Raw genomic sequence first — 23,659 nt, 5'->3', positions numbered from 1 at the left:
GGTTTCTTGAATTGGATCCAGGAGTGCGGCATTGATGCTAACCTTATGGTGAACTTTGACCGTGTCTTCTTTACCTCACCTGGCATCTTCTCGCTCCCATCGCAAGGGAAGACTGTCTCCCTTTGGGTTATTCCCCCTTGGGTCATTCTGGACCAGGCAGCGCCTTTCCCTACTGCAAAGGAATAGGTCTGTGTAGCTCCATCTCAAAATCTTTTGACCTGGAAACACAGAGGTAAAATGATAGCAAGGTGACCAAGTTAAAAGTCACTGACAACACTTAGTTCTTGGTTTCCCATGGACTATTCTCCCTGACTCCCAATGCACATATTCATCTGAATGTAACCCACATAACTAACATAAACCTGCAATACTGTAAGGAGTTGACTTTAATTCCAGATTAAGGCCATGCTGTACATATTGTGCTTTAAGTACAAAATAATGTTGGCCTCCTTCTACATTTTTTTTGAGTGCTGCTATTATTTTTGGCGAGCTTGCTCCCCACACAATTCCCTGCTGTAGCGAACCCTGAGTACAAATCTCTCTGTTCTCGGGTGACAGTAAACTGTATGCTTCTCAATGCTTCGTCATCCGATAAAGAATTTACAACACTTTTCCATTTTGCCACAGTATTTGTTATCCATGAGAATGAAAGATGTTCTCATCTCTTCTGAGGACAGACTGTGAGGTAGGATCTCTAGCAGTACAGAGCAAAGAGTTCTGTTTTTATAAACAAGGAGAATAATGGATTCGGGCAGTTTAAAATCTGCTGAGACAGACAAGATTGGAGACAGCAAGCTGCTATAATTAGGGCAGAACGAGTTGGAGATTTCATTCTGATATATTGCCAAATTAAAATGATAATATATCAATATTTTAGTATTCCTACATAACTCAAAAAAATTGTGCAGGAGGTTCAGGGAGATTCAAGCAGGCTGAGAAATTAGCTCCACTTACCCAGTTTTAGGTTTATATCCAGGACAACAGTGAGCAAATACGGCATTGTAGGAGGATGGGACATGACATGAGGTCCCATCTGCCCTCTGGATGTAAACAGTCCCATGATCTGAGGAAGAGCTGGGAAGCTGCTCCTGGTTTCCAGGTCAAGGTTTATCCATCAGCTCAAATTGCTCACATTTGGTCATTACTACATTGCTGTTTCCTGGAGCTTGCTATGCACAAATTAGCTGCTGTTGACTGTACTTTAAAGGTATTTAATTGGCGGTAAAGCATTTTGGATTATCTTGAGATTTTGAAAGGTGCTACATAAATGCAAACTTACCTTCCTTCCTGTGATGTAGGAAAGGCAGTGAGGGTGACTATGAGGTGGTAGATGAGCTGGGAGTGGATGAGTCGGCATGCGAACGGGTGAGGTCTGTAACCGATCCAGGTGTTCCTGTCACCACAGGCAAAAACAACAAAGTAATACTGCTTCAGTACAGATGTTAAAGGAAGATCAGGGATGGGGAGGGGGGGGGGGAGGGTTGGGGGGGGGAGGGGGGGGGGGGGGGGGAGCAGAACAGGGATGGTTAGGGGCAGGGAGGGGGGGAGGATGGAGAAAGATGGAAAGGACAAGGGGGATAGATAGGGCAATGGGTGGGAAGGGAGAGGAAAAGGAGGAAATGACTGTAGGCCCTGCAGATGGTTGGAGATGAAATGTTTGGGGAAGCAAGACGGAGACAGAGCTGGAGAATGAGGAGGGATGACTGAAAACCTGGTCCAGAGGATGGGTCTCAGGAATTATATGGAAAGTGATAGGGAAGCAGTGATTACCAGAATTCCAGAGACAAAAGATTAGTTCTGAGGAAGGGTCACCGGACCCGAAATGTTAACTCTGATTTCTTTCCACAGATGCTGCCAGACCTGCTGAGCTTTTCCAGCAATTTCTGTTTTTGTTTCAGAATTCCAGAGAGTTTGGGATCAGTCTGTGTAATACACAAGAAGTAAAATTGCACAGAAATGTGGAATTGAGGATCAGAGAGTGTGGGCTGGAGTGAACCTCTCTCCAAATTTAAAGACTTATTTTCGTATTTATTTTATCTCAGTGTCCTGTCTGTTCGGGAGTTATGAGGTGGATAAATATTGGTAAAAAGAAATATGACTGATGTAACCACCTACATGACTAGATGAAAAGATTTTCTCTGAATCATTTCTACTTGTGTGTCACCTCATTAGTTTTCTCCTCAGCTCTATCTGTGCCCAGCACTCTCACAGTAATTGCCAAATGTAAGGTGCCAGAAATTAGTTTTCAGCCAACTTTCAAAGACATCAAATAAAAAGTTGAATAAAAAGGCATCAAAAATACAAAGACATCAGCTGCAGAGATTTCTTGGGCTTATTTTAACTAGAAACACATGGACAGATGTCAGGTAGGCTATATAATAGGAAGCTTATCGATTATTGCCCATTGTGCACCAGGGCTGAGAGGTAAAATCAGCCCTTATGAGCAACGTTTCTGCTCTATTTTTATGGCATGCAAAGATAATTTTTTTGAGATTTTGGCCTCTTCAAATATTTTTGTGGCTGCACACGTGCAGCAAGGAGGGAGAGGTGAGGTGATTTCCTAGTGGTGTTATCGCTGGACTGTTAATCTAGGGACCCGGGTTTGAATCCTACCATGGCAGATGGTGGAATTTGAATTTAATAAAAATATCTGGAAGACTCTAATGATGACCATGAATCCATTGCTGATCCATCTAATGCCCTTTAGGGAACGAAACTGCTATCCTTACCTGGTCTGGCCTACATGTGACTCCACACCCACAGCATTGCAGTTGACTCTGAACTGCCCTCTGGGCAATTAGGGATGGGTAATAAATGCTGCCTGGCTAGTGACACCCTCATCCCATTGAAGAATAAAGGGAAAAATAGAATTTAAAGGAACTTGTGCAGTACCTGCCTGTCAATCTATGAGTTGCTGCATGACTGTGCAGCCTACTGGAGACAGGTCTGAGGAACAGTCACCAGACCCAAAATGTTACCTCTGATTTTTCTTCACAGATGCTGAGCTTTTTCAGCAATTTCTGTTTTTGTTTCTGATTTATGCTGCATCCACAGTTCTTTTGGTTTTTATAGGGAACAGGTGTGTGAATTAGTCTCAATGATAGAGAATACCTGTACAAGTAACATCTTAGTGGCAGCGATAAATCAGGAAGGGACGGAGGAATTCAGGAAAATCATTATCTTTAAGGAACCTATATTTAGTAATTTGATGGGCTGACAAGGGCTCATGTCACTATGGGCTTCATCCTAGGGTCTTACAGGAAGTGGCTACTGAGATAATTGATGTATTAGTTTCAATTTTCAAAAACTCCCTCAATTTGGGGAAGGTCCCATTAGATTGGAAGCTAGTGAACTACATTCCTTATTCCAAAAGGGAGGAAGACAGAAGGAAAGAAACCAGTTAACATTTGTCAATGGTGAAATGGTTGATTAGATTTCGATTAGATTTTTATTGTCCTGTGTATCCTGAGTACAAGAGTACAGGAGTGCAGTGAAAAGGGTACAGAGTAGCCACTCTCCAGCACCAGCTTAGAATACAATAGTTAGAATTAAAAACAAGAGCAGGAATTAAAGAAACTGAGACAAAAGGAATAGAAAATGTTCGGATCACACTCGTTGCTGCTGCCATGAATCTTGAGCCGGGCACAACAACGCGACCAGTGCTAGACCCACCAACGCCGCAGTACTGTCACCACAGAAACACCAAGCTACTAGGTCAGAAAGTAAGTTGTAAAGAGGACATAAGAAGGCTGACTCCAGCATCGGCAGTTCTTACTATCTCTGAAAAAATGTGTAGGTAGATTAAGTGAATGGGTGAAGATGTGGCAAATGTGGGAAAACGTAAAACAGTCCATTTTGTTCAGAAAAATAAAAAGCATATTACCTCAGTGGTGAGAGTTTTCAGAGTTCTGAGACACAGGGGGATCTGGGTGCCCTAGTGCATGAATTGCAGAAGGTTGGTACGTAGGTGCAGCAAGTAATTAGGAAAGGCAATGGAATGTTATCATGAGGGAAATGGTTTGCAAAAGTAGGGAAACTATGTTTTAGTTCTACAGGGTACAGGTAAAACCACATCTGGGTAAGTACAGGGTTTACTCAGCACCAAGCTGATAGGCACTCATCCTCCTCATGAATCTACTGATGTTTGGGTTTGTCAGGACGTGGAGGCTGGCAGGATGTGGAGGGAGGGGTTGTCTCTGTAGGCCACGTGGTGACTGAAAAGACTGCAGCCCTACATCTCAAGCCGGCAGGTTTTATCTTGACACTAGTCCCTGGCTCCCGCTGATACAGATTAAATCATAGAGGCAATGGGAGGAGGACCTCAGTGGGCTAAGGGGCAGTGGGCCTTTACCACAGTTAGTAAAATACTTGCAGAGGCAGCTAGGTGATGGGCATGGCAGTATTGTCTGATTGCACCCACAACTCCCCCGGTCCACATCTACTCAGCAGGGACTCCAACAGAGTCTATGACAAGATCATCAGACGCAGGGACAGCACGGTCGCACAGTGGTTAGCACTGCTGCCTCACAGCGCCAGGGACCTGGGTTCAATTCCACCCTTGGGCAATTGTCTGTGTGGAGTTTGCACATTCTCCCCGTGTCTGCGTGGGTTTCCTCCAGGTGCTCCGATTTCCTCCCACAGTCCAAAGATGTGCAGGCTAGGTGGATTGGCCATGCTAAATAGCCCATAGTGTTCAGGGAGGTATAGATTAGGTGGGTTATAGGGGGATGGGTCTGGGTGGAATGCTCCCTACATCTAGTCGGTTGGTCTTGTTGGGGTCAGTGTGGACTTGTTAGGCCAAAGGGCCTGATTCCGTACCATAGGGATTCTATGAAAGGAACAGAAGTAGGCCATTGGGTCTACTCTAACATTCAATGAGCTCATGGCTAATCTGATAATCCTCAACTCCACCTTCTTACCTTATCCCCATAATCATTGATTCCCTTATTGATTAAAAATCTGTCTATCTCAGCCTTGTACATACTTAATGACCCAAACTTGACATCCTTCTGTGGTAAAGAATTCCATAGGTTCACTACTCTCTGAGAGAAAAAAAATTCTCCTCATCACTGTTTTAGAAGGGTCACCACTTATTCTGAGATTTTGCCCTCTGCTGCTAGACTCTCTGTCAAGTCCCCTAAAAATCTTGTATAATTCAATAAGGTTGCCTCTCATTCTTCTATGAGGACAAGCCCAACCTACTCAACCTCTCCTCATAAGGCAGTCCCTCCATACACAGGATAAAACTAGTGAACTTTTGCTGCGCTGCCTCCAATGTCAGTATATCTTCCCTGAGATAAGGGGACCAAAAATGTTTGCAGTATTCTAGGTGTGGTCTAAATAATGCCTTGTGTAATTTTAGCAAGACTTCCTTATTTTTATACTCCATTTCCTTTGATATTCCCCTTGTCTTCCTTGTTGACTGTAAGATCTGTACGTTCGCTTTTTGTAACTTATGCATGAGGATTCCCAAATTCTTCTGCACTGTAGCTTTCTGCAGTCTCTCTCCATTTAAATACTATTTGGCTCCTCTATTCTCGCTGCCAAAGTGCATAGTCTCACTTTTTCCCACATTATGTTTTGTCTGCCAAGGTTTTGCCCGCTTGTTTAATCTGTCCATACACCCTTTGTGCATCCTCACCATTTGCCTTCCCATCAATGTCTGCGTTATTTGCAAACTTCATGATAGTGCATTCAATTTCCTCATCCATGTCATTACTATATGTTGTAAATCATTCTGGCCCCAGCACTGAACCATGTGGCATTCCACTAGTTACAGGTTGCCATCCTGTAAATGTCCCCCTTATCCCAACTCTCCTATTCATCAACCAATTGTTATTAACTAGGGATGGCAAACCAAACCAAATCAACTTCACTATCACTGGATTCTCAACTCGGTACAATTAAAACATTCAATGACTCTCAAAATTGCCCAAATGTTCTGAAGCAAACTTTAAGAATAACAGATCTTAGAAGCCAAGTTTATAACTTAAACAAAAGTTAATAATTTATTATTAATATGTAACTTTAGGAGAACACAGATAAATAACAAGTAATCTAATTAATAACATTCACAACTAATTAAATATCTGAATAACTTGACCTGAAGCCCAAGAGTTTTGATCATAAACCTCGCTCTCACACAGACAGAGTTAAGGGATAAATTAAAAATAAAATAATTGTAATGTGCCAGTTCAAAAAACTGTTTCAGATGATGGATATGAGGCCTTGCTGAAATTCTTGGACAATGGTTAGTTCACAGGAATGTAGAACTATATATTTTACTTGATTTCCGAAGTCACTGATTAAAACAAACAGACTCCCAGAAACATTCACTTATTCCTTATGGACTGGGATACTTTTCTCAGAACATTCAACAATTTGATAGCTGGATAGAAAACTAAAGAAAGCAAAACTCAACAGCAGTCTCTGGAGGTCACAAAAATTACACTCCTGCCAAAATTCTAGTCAGAACTGTTTATTTTCTCTTTCCAATCAATGTTTTCTGTATTTGGCTGGTCAGCACCGAACCTCTCTCAACTGACCAATTCCACATCTAACCAGCTGCCAGACCAGAACATAGCAACAGCTTGGTGACGATTTGTCTACAGTGTCTTAGAACAGTAATTAATTTGCATTATCTTTGAGACCAGTTCCCAAAAACAAACATCTGTTTTTGTTCTCTTCACCTTTAAAACAAGCTGCTATTCAAAGTTCAACTGCAACACACAGTTCCAAGGAACATGAGAAAAATAAAAGATAAATAGTGAGGGCCTCTGCACAATCTGTAATCCATCTAATATGGTATTCCGAACGTCATTGTTCTCTTATTAATAGCGTAATGTGTGGTATCCTATCAAATGCCCTCAGGAAATCCATATACATATTAAATCCACTGCTTCCCCTTTAGCTATCCTGTGCATTACCTCCTCAAAGAATTCCAATACATTTGTTAGGTATGTTCTCCCCTTGATGAAGCCATTCTGACTCTGAATGATCAGATTTTTTTTTTCTAAAAGTTGGGCTATTATATCCTTTATCATTCATTACTAACACCAACAAAAAGTCAGCTAATGTGAAGGACATACTGATCCTCATATAGCAAGATGCAAAGAACTAATTGAAAAGACAGTGCCTTTTATTTTATTTTCTTAATTTTATTCCCACCTTTACATTTCACAAATATTTTACATTTTTATCTCCAGCATCTATTGATTATTAAATAATTTCCCTCCCACTGCACCTGAAACCTCCTTTCTGTCTGACAATCATTCCTATAGTCTCTTAAGTTTTGAATAAATATTGATTGATAATCTGCCTGTCAGTCTTCATTACATGTCACAGGTATTAGCATTCTATTGAACCACTAACAATGAATTATGAAAATATTTCCACATATTGATGTCCAGTTATTACTAACCACCTTGAATTTCCTTCTAGAGAAAGACGACCTAGTTTATTCAGATATTTAATTAGTTATGAATGTTATTCATTTCTTCTTGTTCTTTTCCGCCTGTCACTTACTAAGGATTCGCTCCTCTTTCTTTGTGCATGTCTGAACCCGCGTTACTGTATTGGCAAGTGACAGCATCTGCTAAACTTCAAAGGCACTCGTGGTGCAGGAATCACTTTGAGGTGTTTTGGAGAGGATCAGCAGGCTGCTGATCCTTACACAATGGGCACTGCCTGAGCTTTGACAAGCAAAATTCCTCACTCAACTCATTAAGTTTGCAGATACACATCACTGCACAAGAGCAGTGGAAACAAATGGAGACAGTGGTGTGGTAGTAATGTCACTGGGTTAGTAATCCAGAGGCCCAGGCTAATGCTGTGTGGACATGGTTCAAATCTCACCCTGAATTTACATTAAATTAATAATTCTTGATTATAAAACTATTCTTGGTAGGTGAGCATCAAGCCTTCCTGGTTCAGGAGGGAAACCTGCATATCCTTACCCAGTCTGGTCTGTATTTGTCTCAAGATCTGTAATAATGTTGTTGACTTATAACTGTGCTCTGAAAAGACTCCCTGTTTGTCAGCAACATTCCCCTTATCCAGACCAGGGACTGACCTCCAAACACTCTCTCACATTGATATCTGCATGGCGATTGCCACACAGACAGCTGGTACCTGCTGTAGGTGTTTGATTGATGTCTCAGTGTGCTGTGCCCATGCTGGACATGTCCCTGTTGACAGTCTGCACAAAAGAGCTCATCAACACGGCAGTACAGAAAGTCTTCGGTTGTGGCTGAATTGTTATCATGCTAACAGGCACGGCAAAGCAAGGCAAGGTATGGATACTGTGAGCAGGTGGGTGAATGCCGAGTCAGTAAGTAAACAGCCCTGTGATGCAGCCTGGTCCAATTGGTGAGCTGCCTATCTATCCCTGCAAAGTGATATGTAGCAACCCTTCAATACCTGTTGCTGGTGCACCTTGCAATGCAGGCCTGTGCTTCCTAAGTCTCCTGCAAGTAGACCATAGACGTAACCTAACGATTGTGATGTTTTAGCAAATGTCAGATGCCAATGTCCATGGACAAGGGGTGAGGGCTGCTGGTGTTCATGGTTCATGCCCTGAGATGGTGTTTGGTGCTAAGTACATGCCCTGCCTGCCATGTTGATAATTCTCAGCATCTGGCCTTGCTCTGCAAGTGTAGTAAGATAGGGAGCTGAATATTAGTGAGGAAAATTGTGGCATTTAGCAAACAATAAACCCTTTTAAAGGGCAACTCGCTGCTGCCTAATGAGAAACTCACCCTGCTGCTTGGCAGGTGCATAAAATATGCATCAAGTTGGCCCCAACATCAAAATGGACCTTGCTGGTCTTCTTGTGCAATTCACCCATAGCCCATACCATTTGGGCCCCTCTCAGATTCCACCCTTTAAGTCTATTTATAAGACACATAGAAACCTCAGGTTTCAGTATGACATTCTTTACAACCAGTGCTTTGTCAGACAATTACACATAACTTTGTTATTCTTATTACAAAATTGACCCTACTCTTTTAATCTGGCCCCATATCTGGACAACAATAATGAACCTCACGGTACACATTGTAATTATAGTAAAAAAAAACCAAAAGAACTGCGGATGCTGGAAATCAGAATAAAAAGCAGAAATTGCTGGAAAAGCTCAGTAGGTCTGGCAGCATCTATAGAGAAAGAAACAGAGTTAACGTTTTGGGTCAAGTAACCATTCTTCAGAACAAGGGTCACTGGACTCGAAACGTTAACTTTGATTTCCCTCCACAGATGCTGCTGAACCTGCTGAGCCTCTCCAGCAATTTCTGTTTTTGTTTGTGATTGTAAATATAGTCCCATGTGCAAACAAGAACATCTTGAATGAATCTCCATTCTTCCTGATATGACCATATGCAGGGTGATTGCTGAGTAATGTATTGTTGGTTTCACTTTCAAGTTTAATAATGGCAAAGAAAAACTTTGAGTAAATTAGCACCAACCCATTTAACTGCAGTAGTGTGCTCTTTATATCCATGGGCTTTGAAAATGGAAAAAATAAATTTTGGAGCTTTTTCTCATTTTAATTGCAACTAGCACACTTGTGAATATCCAACATGGAACAAGTAATAAAAGAGTAAAATACTTGACAGAGCTACATTTTGGTTCTCAGGGACTCCTTTTCATTAACACATCACAAATACATTTATTCGGTGTTGCAATCACATTGTAACGTTGCTTTCTGTATTTGTGCTGAGGTATGGGTTTTTTTGACTCACACAGAAGAATCCAGCAATATCCTCAGCAACTGTCACTCCTATATTAAACATAAAACCACAACGTACAAAGAAAATATCCAATCCGTAGATAACACAGTAATTAAATTTGCACCAGACATCACTCATAAGTTAGCAACAAGTTTGTTTTTCAAAATTACTGACACACACTTGTACACACAAAAAGCCGTCACCCTATAGACACCTTCCATGGACCAGTGAGGTCACAGCTAGTGCATGTCTGTTGGATTTACATAAATCTGGAAGGTTTTAACCAGGCAATTTACTGCATCCCAGATGTCAACCTAAAATGGAGCTTTAGCACATGACACCATGTTCATTACCACAGCATCAACCGCATTTTCCCCAGATAGTAGCTCTTGAACATATGCTTCCTGAACCTAGAGATTCAACTTTTATTTCCAAGTAATTAATTACTCAGTGATTTTAAGTGTCCCTGGCTCCCAGTTAGCTGAATGTTCCTTTTGTTGATGCTTTAAAGCTACCTTGATTATAACTTCCCTGTCTTTCCTACTGCTTCCCTCTGCAGCATCCTTCTCTCTCTCAACCCCCTTTCGGTCTCCCTGTCTCACTACCCCTTGCTGATCCATTCTCCTGCCAGACTTATCTTGCAATTTTACTCAATGTCCCAAATTCTTGAACCCTCCTTCTTCCCCTTCCCTGACATAAGTCACTGTTACCCCCTTTATGGTCAGACCCATGTGAGATGGAACACCCAGCCTTGTTAAAAGGTGGCCATTTCCTAACCCCAGCTCCAGGCTTCCTCACTGCTTGTGACTCCTCAAATCAGAGGCTGCTTCTTTTCCACGGTTAAAGCTGATAGGCTCACTATTCAACCTATCAGCAACGAGCATGGGAGAGAGCCAGCCTGTGATTGGAGCAGCAGTTCCTCACTCATTCTACTTTTGATAGGAAGGGTAACTTTTCTCAGATTGGTCACCCCATGCTTCAATTTTCCTGGGGTTAGTTTGGGGTTGGGTATGTTTTTCTGAACATTGGCAAGTCCTGCAGAATAGAGAGCAGCCAAAGCTGACTAAATACTCAGAATGCACCTTGGCCTGATTGACAGCCTCAGGGACTTGAGTTGTCAATCCTGGACACTTAGCTCAAGCGCTGGAGCATTATCTCACCATGCGCTTATTGAAAGAGTTAGAGTTGATACCACTGAGAGGGAGATGGTGCTGCCTGAGCCCAAGCCCCCTTGAAGGTGCGTCCAGGCCCTATTATTAACATCTTCATCTACCCCCTCCCCCACCTCCCAACAAGCCATTCAGTTCAAGGGCAATTAGGGATAGGCAACAAATGGCCTCACTAGCAATGTTTATATTCCATAAAACAATAAAACATTGACGGGCTCTACATCTAAAGCCTGCTGGTGTTATTGCTAGGGCATTAATCTAGAAATTCAGCTAACATTCCAGTGACCCGGGTTCAAATCCCACCATGGCAGATGGTGGGATTTTTCACCTTCCAGCTCCATTTTGATTTAGCCCCTTCCCTCTCTCCATCTCCAACCCCGTCACTTTTGATGGTTTACATTGCCCTTAATGGGGCTTTGATTGTAAATACTTGATTGGCGACACAGGTGATAGTAGTTAAAATAAAAAAAATTTTAAAAGTCACGGTAATTTTGGAGGTGGAAAGTCGGAAAGAAAACAAACTGAAGCAGACCCATCCCTTCCCTTGCTCCCTAACTCTCCCTCCCTCTTAAAAACCAAAAGAACTGTGGATGCTGTAAATCAGGAACAAAAACAAAGTTGCTGGAAAAGCTCAGCAGGTCTGGCAGCATCTGTGGAGGAGAAAACAGAGTTAACGTTTTGGGTCCGGTGACCCTTCCTCAGACCTGGACCCGAAACGTTAACTCTGTTTTCTCCTCCACAGATGCTGCCAGACCTGCTGAGCTTTTCCAACAACTTTTTTTTCTCCCTCGCTCTTGATTGTTTGCAATCCCTTTAACAGGCTTCACTCGTAAATATCTATTTAGCTACATGGTGTTTTACCGTTGGTGGTTAGTCTTTAAAAAGAAAAACAGAAAAATGATGAGAAAGTCACTCCATTGTGTGTGATAGCATTTCTGGGTATTAAAAAAAGTGCAGACTTGGGGCTCTTCTGGTGCAGTGGTGGTGTCCCTACCTCTGAGCCAGGAGGCCCGCGTTCACGTCCCATGTGTAATAACATCTCAGTAGGTTGATTTGAAAATATCTATAAAGGAGACTTAGGAGGTGGTTGCATTGCTGGTTCAGCAATTCAATTCTCACCTGCCACACCTTTTGATTCCCAGCCAACACATGGCAGTTCTTTCTTACTGTTCTGAGGGCTCTTGTAGTGCAGTGGTAGTGCCCCTACCTCTGAGCTCTGGGTTCAAGTCTCACCTGCTCCAGCAGTGTGTAATAACATCTCTGAACAGGTTGATTAAAAATACATAAAACAAACTCAGGGGGACATTTGCAGAACCTGTCGGTTACCCCAGGCTGGGAGTAGCCTCTATACCACGAATCATGACTCTATTTTGGTGTTTGACAGTAAAAGTTGTTCCTTTCCAGTCGGGTTTCCTGAATTGTTACAACTAGTATTCAAGAAAAGAGGAAAACAGACAGCAGGAAACTATAGGCCAGTTAGTCTAACATCCATCAATGGAAAAATATTAGAATGTGTTATTACAGAGGTTATTTAGAAAATCATACTACACTCAAGAAGGTTCAACATGATTTTGTGAAAGTGAAATCTTGTTGGCTAATTTATTACAGATTCTTGAGGATGTAACAAACAAACTAGATAAAGGGGAACCAGTAGATGTAAACTTTTTGCATTTCTAATAACGTGCCATATATGAGGTTACACACAAAATGAGAGCCCCTGATATTGCAGGTGATCGATTGAAAGATGATTGACTAACAGGAAACAGTCAGAAAGAATAGATCTTTTCAGGGTTGACAAACTGTGACAGGTGAAGTGACATAGGGGAGGGTGGTGGGGCCTTAACTATTCACAATCCATATTGATGTCGGGGAGAACAGACCAATTGTATTGTGACCAGATTTACTAACGGCACAAAGAATGCTAGATTAGATTTCTGAAATAATCAGGGAGTCAAAGGTTATGGGGCGCAATGGGGAAGTAGAGTCAAGACCATAATCATATCAGCCATTGGAGCACCATTTCTATATAGCAATTTGTACATAGTGTTCTCCTCAAGCTTCCATACAGAACAACAGCAATAGATGGAGCTGGAAGAAGAAGTGAGAGATTGCCATGGTGGAAGCTGTGTTAATAAGATGATGTTTGCTGTTACTGCACACTGCCCATGTTGTTGCACTGCCTGTGATGGCACTACTCACAGCAAGGGGAGCACTGAGCAGAGTATCTATATGCAAGCATTATCTAAAATAGGAACAGGAGTTGGTTTAAAAAAAAAGGCAGATGAGCGTATTGTGGGTAACTGTGAACTTGTCCATTTCAGCAGGAAAGTAAACTTGCACCATATGATTTAAATGGAGAGGATTGCAGAACTCTGAGGTACAGAAGTTCAGAAGAAAGGTCACCAGGTCAGAAATATTAACTCTGTTTCTCTCTCCACAGATGCTGCCAGACTTGCTGAGTTTCTCCAGCAATTTCTGTTCTTATAACACATAGATGATATCCCAGCAGTACCTCCAGTGGGCTTGGTGGCTCAATGGTTAGCACAGCCACTTCACAGCGCCAGGGTTCTTGGGTTCCATTCTATCTTCAGGTAACTGACCGTATCGAGTTTGCACATTCTCCCTGTATCTGTGCGGGTGTCCTCTAGGTGCTCTGGCTTCCTCCCACCGTCCAAAGATGTGCAGGTTAAGGTGAATTGGCCATGCTAAATTGCCCGTAGTATTCAGGGGTGTGTAGGCTAGGTGGATTAGCTGCAGGAAATACAGGGATAGGGTAGGGGGGATGGGATGCTCTTCACTGGGTTGGTGTGGATTTGATGGGCCGAATGGCCTGCTTCTACACTGTAGGGATTCGATTAAAAAATATCAGCAGCGCCAATTCCCTGTTCCAAAGAGCTGGCAGGAGGTACACTTTGCTTATAAAACAGCCACCGTTGTATTCCAGTATTTCAACGTCTAAGGATCATTTTGACAGTCAGGCCCCAGCGCAGAGTCCTGCACAATGGCCTGTGCGGCCCCCATCTCTGTGGATCCAAGTTATTGTCAAGTGCCAGAATCAGAGTAGAGGACGGGCAAGGGGCTGGGGAGATGCTGGCCCAAGTGAGAAATAAGATTGCTAGTGGAAATGAGTCAGTTTGGTGTTTAGTTGTCTTACACATCAAAGGCATGAACAAAGTGGAAAATGGCTGGTTACAACTATCCTCAAGGTCTCCGTGATCGAACAGTGCACACATCTGGATTTCTGGGCAATTCTTAACACATTGTCGGCTATTGGTTCAGCTGAGTGAGTCTTGGGGGAAATAAATTCCAACAATGAAATAGTCTGCCGCAGCTATAAAGTGCAGGACTGTAGGTCAAAGGCCTTTCCTAGCTGCTTCATAGGAGGATTATAAACCAAACTTTGATACTGAGCCACAAAAGATGACATTCAGTAGGTTGATCAAAGTCTTGGTCAAAGAGGCAGTTTTGTAAAGCGTGACTTAAAGATGAAGGAAAGGGTAAAGTGGAGAGCCGAGTTTAAGGAAGAAATTCCAGAGGCTGGGACCCAGTCACCTAAAAATTGGGAATTCTCAAGAGGACGAGAGAGCAGCCGGAGGGTTTGTAGCCCAACTGGGTGTTGCACCACGGTCCCCTTTCACCTTGCTGGTAAAAAATCCGGGCTCCAGATAGTCGAGCTGAAGCACACAGCCCTGTAGAACCGCTGCCTCGTTGGGAGTGGGGGCAGGTGGGGGGGGGGGGTGGGGGAGGGGGGGGTTGCGGTGTCATCTTTAAGAGTGAGACTTCAAACTGAGGCCTTGTCCATCTTCTCAGAGAGTGGCAGAAAAAGATGGCGTGGCACTACACAAAGGTAGGTATGCAAAGTGCCCCTGGAATTGCAGCCAATAGCTGCCCGGCACGCAACATCGCTGATAAATAACCAGCTATTTGTGGGATCTTGCTGTGCACAGAACTGGCTGCCAATGTTCCCACGTCAAGAAAGCAAGTGCCCTTCAAAAGCACCTTTTTGGTTGTGACATACTTAAATTTTGAAAGACCTGGCCTCCCCTCTGCTATACAGGTAGGGTGTGTTGAATGTGTAAGACTGAGTGTGTACTAACTGTATGAGGCACAATCCTCTTCCTTAACGGGACAGGGTACCATGGGCGGGGCAAAATTCCAGGCCATCCAATCCCAGAAGGGGTTAATATCTGACATCTCCCACATGAGGCCGTTTCCATGAACAATGTCCATTGCTGTCGTTGTTGGGGCTGCAAACGGAATCTCCCCAGTTCAGCTTCCAGCAGAGGGAAATTGTCAGAGCTGTCTCCCTCTCCTCTCGTTGACAGTTCCTTTGTATCCGTCAGAGAGATGAGGTGTCTCCTTCACAATCCGTGTCACCAGCCGAGTGATGTATCAGAGCAGCTCTCCCTGCCTTCATCCTCTCCCTATTAAACTGTAGCCCCAGGCCAGCAGGACGGTTCCTCTGGATTTCTCCCCACCTCCAGTCCCATCACTCAGCCCCAAATTGAGTGCATCTCCACATCAATTTGCAAATCAAAGGGCAGAGGCTGTCAGCAGCTCATGAAACAATTCATGAGCAAATCCTCTCCCCGGCAGTGCTGGGTAATGTTTAGCATGTTGCTGATTATTAGATGTGAATGTATTGAATCAGGCTGGTGTGAAACCTCAGGTTGTAGCGTTTCTCATTCTGTTTGCTAAATTGAATCGAGCGAAGGGAAAACGACATGTAACATTGCTTGTTACAATCTCCTCCTTTCTCCTCAAACCAATGCCAGGAAGGGGTGGGAGAGAAACCACATACAGACCCGAGAACAAAGGCAAGGCCATTCAGGTTGGCTAGTTTACATTGCTATGCACGAGCCTCTTCCTATTCTGCCCCTTCCACACACCCAACTTTGCCCCATTAGGGAGCAGCATGGTGGTTCAGTGGTTAGCACTGCTGCCTCACAGCACCAGGGAGCCGGGTTCAATCCCACCCTCGGGCGACTGTGTGGAGTTTGCACGTGGGTGCGTGGGTTTCCTCCGGGTGCTCCCACAGTCCAAAGATGTGCAGGTTAGGATGGATTGGCCATGCTAAATTGCCCGTAGTGTTCAGGGATGTGCAGGATGGGTGGATTAGCCATGGGAAATACAGGGTTATGGGGATAGTGCTGGGTCTGGTTGGGATGTTCTTTTGTGGGCTGAATGGCCTGCTTCCACACTGTAGGGATTCTGTGATTCTTTATTGCTTTCCAGTATGGACCCAGCCTCCTCTTAACTCAACTCTGCCATCCTTTGTCTAAATCGCACCAAGTCCTATTGACCTATCACCTCTGAACTCGCTGATCGCCACTGGGTCCCTTAAATTTTCTCACCTTTGTTTTCATGGTCCTCTGTGACCATCAAGCCCCAAGCTTCCAGGACAGTGCCAAATCTGGACTCTTGCACATGCCAATCACTGTGCCTTGCCACTGTGCCTTTAGGTCTGTAATCCCAGCATCCATGCCCTCCTCTGAAACACTTCTTTAAGCGCTTTGACCAAGCCTTTGTTCAGTTGCCCTAACAACTGCTCTGAAGGCTTGGTGTTGAACTTGAGCTGGTGTGGGTCCATTAAAGTACCCGGGCTGGTTTACTGTGAAAGTTGTGATTGTTAAGGGAGCCAATGCTCTCTGCTTCAGTCATTTCCTGTGCCAGTGAGATGGGAGAGAGCTTCCCGACAATAGCAGGTACTATATTAAACCAAACAGAACCCCCACGCCATCAGCTCAAAGCCTCTCAGTGAGTCAGGATATAGGCTCAGTCAGTAACTCAGGGGCTGAGCTCAGAACCAGGGTCTGCCCTGTTGCCCTGATTCCCTCCCCTACACCTCACACTCACCTTTGCACAACCTCGCACTGTCATTCTCTCCTCTGGGTTCCTGTTACAACTCACCCACTCCCTGCCTCTCAATGGCCCCTTCGCATATACAGCCCCCTACTCCCTCAGCCCCCCTTCCCCCCCACTGCCCCACCTCTCCTCTACCACCCCTGTCCTGCTGCCCCTATCCCATTCTGCCTTCACATTCATGTCACCAGCCTAAATATGATCTTTAGTTCTGGTCTCCCCCACCCCTGGTCTCCCCGGTTCTGGCCTCCCCCGGTCTGGTTCTCCCCCCCCCCCACCCCGGTTCTGGTCTCCCCTGGTTCTGGTCTCCCCACTCCCGGTTCTGGTCTCCCCTTCCCACACCCCGTAACAAGTGGAAACATCTTCTCCGGGTCTACTGCCAGCCTTAATTTTAAACTCTCATAAATCTTACAGACTGCTATTGAGAGTAATGGTGATGTTACTGGATTAGCTGCCTAATAGGCATCAGGCTAATGCAGTAAGTGTCATGAGTCAAAATCCTGTGTTGGTGGAATATTTATTCAATAATCACTCTGGAATCGAAAGTTCATCTTAGTGATGGATCACTGCGTTATTTCAGGAAGGAAATCTGCCTTCCTTACCTGGTCTGGTCTACATCTAACTCCAGACCCACAACAATATGGTTTACTTGAAATGGGCCAAGGAAGTCACTCAGTTCATGTGCCAGTTAGCGATGGGTAACAAATGTTGGCTTTGCCAGCGATGCCCACATCCCAAAAGAGATTATAAGGGAAAGTCAAATAAAACAAAGAACTGTGATGCTGGAAATCTGAAACAGAAATTGCTGGAGAAACTCAGAAAGTCTGGCAGAGAAAGCAGAATAAATACCACCTTTTCCGAGTTATTATCAGTTATGAAGAAAGGTCACTAAACTCCACACATTAACTCTGCTTTCTCTCCGCAGATGTTGCCTGACCTGCTGTGTTTCTCCACCAATTTGTGTTTTTGTTTGATAAAGAAAAGGTAGTTCACCCCCTCACCCTCCTGGTTGCAGGATAGAACCTCTCAATTTGGGTCAATCTTTCTCTCTTGTACCTTCTCCAATGGCTTCCTTTTATAATCTAGAATCTTTGACAATTCCTCATTTCAGTGTGGACCTGAGTGATTCCAAGGATTTTCTTCATTAGTCGGGACCTCCGTGTCTTGGGCTGACAGAAAGAGCCACAGGCTCTGTACAGCTGTGTCGGGTGTTTTTCCTCTCTGTGAAGCGATGTCATTAAAGCTGACAGACATCGATGCAAAATAGGTCAAAGCAGAGCACCTGATTGACACGTCTGTGATACAGTCAGTCTTACTGAGATTCCTGCTCAAAATGATCAGAATACATGAAGTTTAAACTAATCCACTTATTAGCCTTGCATAAATTCGAAATTGCTCTGATGTAATGATCTCTAATCCCATTTCTTCTGGAGCTGGGGGATGGGGAATGTTTAAACAGGCATTGTCATTATTAAACATCGCTCGAAAATACTCGAGACTTAAGGAGAGCTAAGCGTTGCAAGGCTTTCAGTCAAAGTGCTACAGGTAAAAAGCAAAATACTGTTGATGTTTGATATCTGAAACAAACATGGAGAAACTCAGCAGATCCGGCAGCATCTGTAGAGAGAGAAACAGGGTTAACGTTAAGAATTTTTTTGAAGAATTAATGAAGAGGATTGATAAGGACAGAGTGGTGGATGTGGTCTATATGGATTTCAGTAAGGCGTTTGATAAGGTTCCTTATGGTAGACTGGTTAGTAAGATTAAATCACATGCAATAGAGGGAATACCAGCCATGTGGATACTGGCCTGGCTCGAAGGTAGGAGACAGAGAGTAATGGTGGAGGTTTGCTTTTCAGACTGGAGGCCTGTGACCAGCGGTGTGCCACAAGGATCGGTGCTGGGTCCACTCCTTTTCATCACTTATATAAATGATTTGGGTGTCAGCATAGGGAGAATGGTTAGTAAGTTTGCAGATGATACCAAAACTGGAGGTGTAGTGGACAGTGAAGAAGGTCACCTCAGAGTACAACGGGATCTTGATCAGATGGGCCACTGGGCAGAGGAGTGACAGATGGAGTTTAATTTAGATAAATGTGAGGTGTTGCATAGAATAGAATCCCTACAGTGTGGAAACAGGCATTTTGGAAAGGCAAATCAGGACAGGATTTATACACTTAATGGTAAGGTCCTGGGGAGTGTTGCTGAACAAAGAGACCTTGGAGTGCAGGTTCATAGTTCCTTGAAAGTAGAATTGCAGGTAGACAGGATAGTGAAGAAGGCATTTGGTACGTTTGTCAGTGCTTTGAATATAGGGGTTGGGAGGTCATGATGTCACTGTATAGGACTTTTGGAATACTGCATTCAATTCTGGTCTCCCAGCTACAGGAAGGATGTTGTGAAACTAGAAAGGGTTCAGAAAACATTTACAATGATGTTGCCAGGGTTGGAGGGTTCGAGCTTAATGGGAGAGGCTGGATAGGCTGGGGGCACTATTTTCCCTGGAATGTCGGAGGATAAGGGGTGACCTTATAGAGTTTTATAAAATCATAAGGGGCATGGATAGGGTGAATAGACAAGACCTTTTCCCTGCAGTGGGGGAGTCTAAAACTAGGGGACATAGGTTTAAAGTGAAAGGGGAAAGATTTAAAATGGACCTAAGGGGCAGCTTTTTCACGCAGAGGGTGATGTGTGTATGGAATGAGCTGCCAGAGGAAGTGGTGGAGGCTGGTACAATTACAACATTTAAAAGGCATCTAGACTGGTACATGAATATGGGCCAAATGCTGGCAAATGGGACTAGATTTATTTAGATTCTGGTCGGAGTGGACAAGTTGGACTGAAGGGTCTGTTTCCGTGCTGTACAGCTCTATGACTGTATGAGTCCGGTGTGTTTCCTTCAGAACTGAAGGTGCGATATGTAACAGTCAGGTTGCTGTGTTTCGCTGTGTGTTTGGGGCAGTCTCCATTAGGGCAGAGGGGATGATAAAGCCATTTGATAGAGGTTTTCTGTTGATCCACGTCTGATTTGCCTTTATCCCCCTGCACCGTCTCTCAGCCACAGAGTGGTGAAGACCATTTGGATAATTCAGTCCCAGGCTGAAGCCAGGAATCAGGTCAATATTGAAGAGGGGTTTAGTGGGAGACAGCTGAAGGGAAGAAGGAAAACATTAACACGGTGCAGACATGGGACGGGTGGCTTTTATACTGCACATGACCCTCGTTCTCTTTCACCTCACCCTGTCCTTGTATCACTTTCTATCTTATGTGTTAAATTAGTTTCCCAATGATAAACAGGGTTGGGATTAACTGCTTAGCTTCTCATGCAGGTAAGAAATACCCTGCCAATTTACACTCCAGCAGCACAAAGATAAATTGTTGTTTTCAATAATTGGCTTCCAGCCTTGGTTTTGGTCAGGATTTGCAAACCTCCTTATCCAATGGAATCGTTGGAATTTGTGAGAGTTTTTTATTGGATACTGCAGTCTCTCACTGCACGGGAGCACTACAGACAGACACTTAACCTAATAGTTGCAAATGACCATGTACCAATGTCCAGATGGGGTCTGATCTCATTTCAATCCACTTAAAGCAGGAGCATAAATGAAAGAAGATGGCAAGTAACAAGCAACTGAAATTTCACTAAAAATTCTAATAAAGAAGATTCTGCTCAGCCCCAACTTAACAGACAATTTTCCAATTTATAGCATGATTCTGCTGCCATATGGGACACACTAGCTGGTGATGTCACTAGTCTCTCACTTACAAATCGCTGCATCTTCAACTGAACAGAATATAACCCTGAACGAAGAGGCTTGACAGTGTTGGTTGAGACAAGTTGATCCCACTAATGGTGGATTCACAAACTAGGTTTAGTCCTCAGCATGCACAGAACGTGCTGATCAGTTCTGAATTAGGGAAGTAATGAGAGGACCATCAGGACGAGACCCTTCAGCCCCTTAAGCTTGATTTTGTCTATTCAATTGGATGATGGCTGATCATCACCTCTGATAATTAACCCACCTCTGCTTGTTTTCCCTTCATACCCTTGCCTAACCACAATCTATTGACCCCAGACTTGGAAATGTCAGTTGCCCTTCAGTTCCATTTCTTTTTGGATAAGGAGTGCTGTGCTTTCACTGTGCCAGTCAGACCCTTCTCTTTGTCATTGTTCAGAGTTTCCTGTTGGATGGCCAGATTGGTTTTGACTCCACATTGGGGTGAACCACTACCCACCCTGAGGACATTTTCGGCTAATGTTTGAGCTATGCCCAATAGAATAACGTATGGAAACACATCTTTGTTGTAGCAATATGTACCATTCTGCCTGAAACACAGTCTGTAAAAGCTCCTAGCACTCTTGATGTATGATGTGGCAAACACTGTTGGTTCTGAATCTCCTCAGTCTCTCTCTATCTACTGCTCTAACGTGATTAGAATTGCAGTGGCAGTTTTTCACACAGTATAGTGACTGAGGGCACAGCTCCTGCTTCAGACTTAATGTGAAGACTGGGTGACCGCCCCCGACTACCCCCAAAACAGGAGACTCCTTCCCGTTAGCTCAAACCGAAAGAAGTGATAACGATTGCCCATTTGCAAGTAAGATGGACCGTGGAGCTTGATATGATGATAGAAGGAAGGAATGAAGGGGAGGAAGGAGAGAAGAAAGATGGATCTTGCATCTTTCACATCTGCAGGATAACCCAGAGTGCTTTACAGCATTTTTGATGCATGTTCATGGGGAATGGTCTCTGGGTGGTTGAGTTTGTCTGCTGTCACCAAACCTTGACACTTGTTTTTTCCTTTATTCATTAACAGGATGAGGACAACACTGGCCATGCAGCATTTACTACCCATCTATAATTGCCCTGAGGGCAGTTAAGAGTCACCCACATTTGCTGTGGGTCTGGAGTTACATGTAGGCCAGACCAGGTGAGGATGGCAGCTTCCTTCCCTAAAGGGCATTAGTGAATCAGATGGGTTTTTCCTGAACAAAATTGACAATGGATTCATGGTCATCATTAGATTCTTAACTCCAGATATTTCATTGAATTCAAATTCCACCACCTGCTGTGGCAGGATTCAAACCTGGGTCCCCAGAAAGTTATCTGGGTCTCTAGATTAACAGTCCAGCAATAATACCACTAGGCCATCATCCCCCACCTTTAAATAAACCAAACAAGCATGAAACCAACAACCAGTGTTGACAGCTGTTAAGGAGCTTTGTAGCAAAAGTTCGAATTTCACAGGGAAGTATCTGATATTATTTTGGGAGGGGGGGGTGAGGATTCAGCCCAGTTATCATGGTCCCCACGAGGCACTGAAGGCATAGTGTGTACTGGTGGATACAATGAGGCCCCTCTGCAAGGACACCTTGGCCCGCTCATAAATCCTTCTTTCTGTACTGAGCCTGAGGGCCTGTCCAATTATCAGTGAGAGAGAAGAGACTGCCAGTGAATCTTAACAAGAAGCAGCACTTGTCTTACATAACTAGCTGTAGATTATTGCATGATACCAATAGGTACAAGTTACATTGACTAAGTAGGCATAATTGCTTAAGACTATCAGCCCCCAGGTATTCACTTCTGCCCCCATCAGGATCTCTTGCTTGCCTGCCCACTTTGCCACACAAAGATAGTGTGAAGTCATGAGGATGAGTGGAGCTTAACTAAACTTCAACATTAACTCTTTCAGAACAACTACCTTACATAACAGAAAACACAGCAGTCCGTTATAGAGTCCTACAGCATGGAAAAAGACCCTTGGGTCCAACCAGTCCATGCTGATAATAATCCCAAACTAAACTAGTCCCACCGGCCTGCTTCCAGCCCATATCCCACTAAATCTTCCCTATTCATGTACTTATCCAAATGTCTTTTAAATGCTGTAATTGTACCCACATCTAATGCGAACCACCCTCAGTGCAAACATTTTGCCTCATGTCTTTTTTAAAATCTCTCTATTCTCACCCTAAAAATGTGCTCCTTAGTCTTGAAATTCCGCCACCCTAGGGAAAAGACAACTATCATTAACCCTATCCATAGCCCTCATTATTTCATAAACTTCTATAAGGTCACCCTCAACTTCCCACACTCCAGTGAAAAAAGTCCTGGCTATTCAGCCTTTCTTTATAACTCAAACCCTCCATACTGGGCAACATCCTGGTAAATCTCTTGTGAACCCTCTCCAGCCCTTTGGACAAAACAATGAACCTTCACAGTTGGAGGTTAAAGATTCTTTGGTAACCATTACCAGAAGAACAGAGGAGTTCTCCGCAGTCTCTTTGTCCATATTGATCCCCCAATAATCACCAAAGAAACAGATCACATTGCCATTGTGGAAGCTTGCTGTGCACACATTGGTAGTTGTATTTCCTCCATGATCCCAGTGTTGACATAGCGAGAGTAGTTTATTGGCTGTGAAGTGTTTTGGGACGACCTAAGATTGTTGAAAGATGCCACTTAAATGCAAGTCACCCTTTCCCTTCAGACTGAAGTGGGCTGGGTGGAAATCAACATCGTAACATCTCTGTGGTATGGGCATCCGTCACCCAGTGACAATAATGGGTGGAATAATCTCCCCAGCACAATACAATCAATACAAACTCAATCACATCAAAGTGCAGCAAGGTTAGCTTCCTCAGAGCAGTGATTTATGGAAAAATAAACCACGTTGACATTTAATAAGTGCACAAGATAATTATTTCCTTCTTGCTCAATTGCTAAGCAGAAATTATTGCTTAATTGTACCACCTGATACAATCAACATCCAATCAAGAGATGGCTGTGGGGTCAGGTGACCGGTGAAAAATTGTTGACACACAGCTACAATTTGACAACACCAGCATCATGACCCAATTACAGCCCTGGCCTTATGTCACATGACATTAGGACCCAATAGTGC

This window comes from Rhincodon typus, chromosome 38, assembly GCF_021869965.1.
Source record: "Rhincodon typus isolate 14 chromosome 38, sRhiTyp1.1, whole genome shotgun sequence".
Taxonomy (NCBI): Eukaryota; Metazoa; Chordata; class Chondrichthyes; order Orectolobiformes; family Rhincodontidae; genus Rhincodon; species Rhincodon typus.
Note: the sequence above shows the minus strand (reverse complement) of the source record.